The sequence below is a fragment of the Nelumbo lutea genome, chromosome 7 (genome assembly GCF_056320005.1).
Source record: "Nelumbo lutea isolate HS-2025 chromosome 7, American lotus-T2T, whole genome shotgun sequence".
NCBI classification, from domain to species: Eukaryota; Viridiplantae; Streptophyta; class Magnoliopsida; order Proteales; family Nelumbonaceae; genus Nelumbo; species Nelumbo lutea.
The window spans coordinates 13,024,496-13,031,273 of NC_142690.1; positions in this window are offsets into that span (position 1 = coordinate 13,024,496).

A 6,778-nucleotide genomic window follows, 5' to 3' on the forward strand; every position below is an offset into this window, starting at 1 on the left:
TAATTTTATATGAATTTTGATGTATATAATTATATATATATATATACAAATATACAATAATTAAATAAATTAGTATAATAAAATTGAAAACAATTGTTTATTTTATTAATATATTATATACTATATATTATTATATAATTATAATTTATATAATATATTATATATTATATATAAAATATATATAAATAATATATATGGGTCATGTTGGGTTATGTCGTGGGCCTGGCCACGAGTCATGGGCGGCATGGCCTACAGACCTAAAACCCCAAGCCCAACACAGTCCACACGATCTTGGCGGGCCTGGCATGGCGGTATGCCATTGTGTCAGGCCGTGCCAGGCTAGTCCAAAGTTGGGTCAGGCCGTGTCGGGTCACAAGTGGCATGGCCCAATTTACACCTCTATAATAATAGCTTGTTAGCAAATTATTCCTAACTAAATAAATAATTTAAGAATAAAATATTAATAAACAGTATATTTCAATTTTATTAAATAAATAAATGGTTGGATAATATTTTATTAAACTGAATTAAATAAATAAATAAATTTGCATTGCAACCAAACACAGCCTATTATGTAAACTATAGGGGTGTTTTCAGAAATTACGGGGGTCTCTAAGTAAATGACACTTTCATTAATCTCTCATTTTAAGGAAAAAACAAGATAAAAAAGTAAAATCCAAAAAGAGAGTAACGAAAAATAAAGAGAATCGTGTGAGAGAATAGACATTAAAAGAGAATGAATTGGCGTGAAAGGGGGAGGGTGAAGAGAGAAGGTGGGAGAAGAGAGAGAGAGAGTAAAGAGATAAATGAGAGAGAGGAGGGAGAAGGGGTGCATGTCAAGCAAAGAGCATGCCACATGTTGCCTTCTAAATATCAACGTATATCTTCCCAATGCTTTAAGTATAGGAAAATTATCTAAAACTCACTATCCATTTTCAGCATTTCTCTTAAACTCACCACAACCTTTCAAAATGTCTAAAACTCACCATGTCACTAACTTGAGTTAAACAAACTAATGGGTGTTAATATATTACCATTTTAACCTTCATAAAAAATATAAAATATATACAAAATAAATAAGCGGGTGTTAATATATTACTATTTTAATATTTAGACATGAAAAAAGGAAAAAAGTTTAAAAAAATCAAATATAAAATACATAAAATATATAAATTACAAAAAATATAAAAAATTATAGAAATTGCAAACAAAATAAAAGAAATTCAATTTATAGAAACTATAGAAATTGGACAAAAAATAAGAAAATAAAAATTGTAGAAAAAACAATAGAAAAATAAAAAAGTTCAAATAAATAACAAAAATATAGGAAAATTTATAGATTCTAGAAAATAGAAAAATAAAAAAACAGAAATTATAAAAACATTGGAAATTATAACAAAACACTAAAAATGCAAAAATAAAATAAAATTGAAAACTAGAAAATACCATTTTTCCTCTAACTCACCATTAAGGGTAATTTGGTCATGAAAATTGTTATTTATGCTTCAATGAACACCTCTGTTAGGAAGCATTAATGGTACACTAACGGAATGTGAGTTTTGGAAAACAAAAACTTACTGAGATAGTGAGTTTTAAATATTTTAAAATGTTGTGGTGAGTTTAAGAGAAATGTTTAAAACTCATGGTGAGTTTTAGACAAATTCCCTTAAGTATATAGTTATAGATTTTAGAAATTTTAAAAAATTCACAAAATATGAGATAGATAGAGAGAGAGAAAGATGATGGATAATATTGGATTTAAAAAAAAATATACATCACATGGTGTCACATGTATACGGATTTTGACGAAACATTAACAACGCTAACAATAGGGGTAGAGCCAATCAATTGTTAGAAAAAGTAGTAGTAGTTTAAGACAATAGTTAATAATAAGGGTAGAGTTAGCCAATTAGCTAAACAATAAGGGTCATTTAAGAAATCTACCCTATAATATAACACATTTCAATAGTTTTATTTGTCCACCCTGACCCCAACCACTTGATCAATGTTCAAAAAACCCATCCCAATCGAGGTGGGGCCCATTGGAGATGGGTGAAATTGTCATTTCTATTCCTCATTCGAAAAGCCCATTTTTCCAAAGCAATATTTTTTCACTTCTCAAAATGAAAAATTTTCATATGATTAATTAAGAATATGTATAATCCCCATACACATAAAAATAAGGGGCTTTTTGGTCATTTCTCCACAAAACATAACATGAAACAAAAAGAAGGGGGTTTTACTATTCAGTCCACCCCCAACAAATCTTAGCTCCACTGTATAGTTGGGGTGGATGCCAGCTCGGAATTGATGCTAATGCAGGGGCGGGTATTGGTGTTATAAGGGGAGGTATTTAAAATCTTGAATTGTTGTAGGTTTGTAGTAGAGTTCAGAATTCTGAGGTAATTGGCTAACTTTATTCTTACTGTTTATATATTGTCTTAGAGTACCCATTGGTTTTCTGGAAAATGACCAAGGCCTCCTTGTCATTAATGTTTGTTAACAAAAAGATGAAAAAGACTCTATTATTCGCCTCAATTTTTTCAAAATGAAACATTAACGTCAATGGATTAAGGGGTTGTTTGGCATTGTTGCCATTTCCTAGAGCAACGACACCACATTAGCGCCATATCAGAAAAAATGGTGCTCCAAGAAACGGGCATTTGTTTGGAATTGTTTTTCCATAAAAAGCGATGCTCCAAGCCACGCCTCAAAAATTGGAAAGCCATGGCTTGGAGCAACGCCAAATTTGGCATTTTCTGGAGCTGCAGCTCATTGTTGCCAACGGGGCAGTGATGTGGCACTAGATAATGGGCTCTAGTGTTGAAAATGTTTCTTGGAACAATGGTACCAAACAAAAAAAGTTGTTGCTATGGGAAATGTCCTACCTGGCAACAACGATTCCAAACAAAAACATGAGAAAACGGTACTCCAAGCCACACATCAGCTGCGACTACAACATCGATGCCAAATATATATTAAAACCTTTGTGGTTACACAACATCAACCGACGTAATCATCTCTACAATTGCCACCGACTACATTCATCGAGCAGAGAATGGAATTGTGCCCCTAGATATGAGTAGATTGACAAACCTTCATCTTGTTGGCTTAATCCCTTGTCAGATGCAGGTTCAAGTGCAGGTCCCATGGCAGTATTCATAGTTGGACCATGAACATGTGTTATCTCATGTGTAGTAGGAGCTTCAATATTATGACTAGAGATGGGTGTTACTTGCCCTAGCTTATAGATCTTTAGGCAAAGTGGTCGATTGGCATGGGTGGCTTGCTAAACTTTGTATAAGGCTTTCTTGGTGACGTTTGAAGTAGTGAGTTCTAAGGGCCTGTTCGTTTGTTTTGAAGTCTGACATCTAAAAGTGCAATAATTACATTAAGATGTATATTGGTATTGGTAAATTTTTCTTGGGTTTAATTGGAAAACAAAATTTTTCTTGTCATATATAAGCAATAAGTAAAACAACACAAATAATCATGAAGATTTTAAATTATTTGATTAAAGACATGTAAAAAAGACATAAACTATCAATTATCATTCACATAAGATTCAAAATATTATTAAATTCAATACTTAGTGCATAAAGTTTATATGCTTATGCCGGTTAGAGGGGTTTGGTTTAGCCTATTACCGTACCCTACCCATATGCGTGTAGGTTGTAGAATCCCAAAACTCGTACCCACCCAAAAAATCATAATTTAAGCAAAAAACCCGTTTCATCGTGGAGGGTAGGGGCGGGTACCCACCGGGTAGGGTAGAAAACTAGATATTTCCATCCCTAATGCGGACACCCAACACCCATTGTCCTTCTTCATGCATGACATACTTGGTGGGTCGAACCCCTCTAACTGAGTCGTGACGGGAATTGTGAACAACCCAACAATGAACGATCAAGTTCCCTTTGCCAGGCCAAACACTACGTTACTCCCTGTCAACAATGGCATTCCCCTCAACAGCGACAACAACAACGCAATTATCAACAACAACAACATTCCATTCCTCATCGGCCTTGGAGGCAGTTCATAAACTATTGTTTAGAACAATGGTAACAACGTCATAAATGGTGGTTTCTAGGTTCCTTTGGTGAATGGAGACCAGCTTCTTGCAGGGACCACCATCCAAAAGCTTAGTCTAGATTCAATGTATGAATTTGAAACCCCTATTGGTTGATATTAGGGGTGACAAATTTTCACCCAACCCACCTAGTATCTAACCCGCCCATTTACTTGGCGGGTTGGAAATGGTTTGATCACCTATTGGGTCAATTTAAACGGGTTGGGTTGTGGATAACCATTGGGTTAACCACTACAAATATAAGTATTAATTCCTTAGTTTTTTTTTTATTTTCTTCATTTGAATGAAATAATTTAATAATTAATGCATTAATTTTTTATTAATTATTAACTAAAATTAGTTTTGTCTCAAATCAACACATTACCCAAACTGACATAAATCCAAATCAACTTGACTCGAGTTTGGACCAGCTCAACTTGGTTTAAATATGAATAGACCCGATCACCTCGGTTTGGTTTGTTTGGGTCGATCATCCCAGTCCGAACTCGACCCAACCCAGGATGGGCAGATCCCGATCGACCCGAATCCAAAACGAGTATGAGCCAAAACCCGTCTTGCTTGCTTTGCCCAGTTTGGTTTGTGCCAAGTTGGATCTACACAACCCGACCTGATTTTGGACCAGTCCTATTTACTTATATTGACTCGCTTTGGGCAAGTTGATTTAGTCCCAAACCCGTGCACAAACCTGATATGGGCCAGTCCAAGTTAATCTACTATTGACTGAACTAGTCTAGTCTGATTTGACATCCAGATCTAAATGGTTCAACCACCCTTGATGTGATTAGCTCGAAGACAATCCAATAAGATAGTTCAAGTTGGTTTGACCAGTTTGAACTTGAGTGGTTTGGTCATACCCGAAACTCGAACATAGTCAAATGGCTTCGCCGCTTGTGTAAAAATATAATGCATGTAATGTGATTTGAACCTTCACCACTTGTGTAAATAACAACTACTATGACCACTGAGCTTTGACCAATTTATTTGTTAAGTGAGAGTTAGTTTTTTGTTTTAAGTACATAAATATAAGACTAATGGGTTTAGGCGTGCTGGATTGGGTTGAACCCAATCTATTTAATTTTATATAACTAGGTCATTAATGGATTGGCGAGTTAGATGAATTGGGTTGAAACTCAACCCAACCCACCCAATTGCCACCGCTCGTTGATGTACAAGGCTCTGTCCCACTTTAGGTTGAGGGGCTCCACTACTGTACTTGAACTTGATGAAGCACTTAGAGCTTTTGGAATGATAAACTATAACTGCAAAAAAATGTTTTTTTTTTCTTAATTTATTGGTAAAGAGATCTAGATGAAGTTTTGCAATCTCACATTATTTATTCGAATGTCTTAAAAGGATTTCTTGCCAAGTCAAAAGCTTTGATCGCATGTTTTGAGACTTGTAGACACCCCATTTTTGTGCCCCTTACCCTTTATATAGCACTTCAAACTTCAATCATACTTCAACTAACCTCAAGGATTCATGACCATAGGTATGTAGAGCCAAAAAATTTGAATTGGACGATACCGAGATCAACCAAATCCAACATCATTAACCCTTTCATCTTAACACCCGAAGCCAAAACTGATTCCGATCGAAGTAATTTTGATCATAAACCTCATTTCATATCAAATTAGAAATCTGAGATCATAGGTACATAGAGCCTAAAAATCCAAATCCAATAACACAAAGATCACCCAAGTTTGACACTATTTACCCATTCATTCTAAGACCCAAAGTCAAAACTGATAATGATTATCTTATCGAGGTAATTTTGATCCTGAACCTCATCTAGCATCAAATCAGGCATCCAAAACCATAGGTACGTAGATTCCAAAAATCCAAATTCAATGACACCAAGATCACTTGAATCCGACACCGTTTACCTCTTCATCTTAAGACCCGAAGCCGGAATCGATTTCGATCATCCAATCGAAGTCATTTTGATCCTGAACCTCATTCCACGTCAAATCAGAAATCCAACATCATAGGTACATAGGTTCCAAAAAATCCAAGTATGACAACACCAATATCACCCAAATCTGACACTGTTTACCCCTTCATATCAAGACTTGGAGTCTAAACTGATTCCGATCATTCGATTGGGATCATCTTTGATCCTAAACCCTATGCCTCATGAAATCTAACATCCAACCTTGTAAATGGATAGAGCTCAAAATTCAGAGTCCAATGATACAAAAATCATCCAATTCCAACACCATTAGCCCCTATTCACAACAATTTCGAACGTAGGGCATCCCATGACCATATCCTTCATCTCAGCTTCTAGAACCATTTTAAAATCAAATATTTGACCAATTAGAGCCTCCAATCAATCAATCAATCCAATCACCTAAACTTGGAATATCTAATTTAAGTAAATTGATGAAATCTTCCATTTATTATCTTGATTGATTGAGAGGATCTCTTTCAAAGTTGTGTTTATAGCCTTCTTTCAATCAATCTCCCTCCCAAAACCCTTTAAACCTCGGCCATTGATCTCCCTTGGCTCCCTATCTCAGCCCTCCATTTCCTTTTAGAATCCTTCTAAAAAAATCTATAAATACCCCCCTTTCTCACATTCTATACACAAACTAGTCTAAAGGAGAAAACTCTACCCCAATTAAACCTAAACAATATCCCTTTATGTCCAAAAAATTCACAAATTCATAGCCTTCCCTCACCACGTCT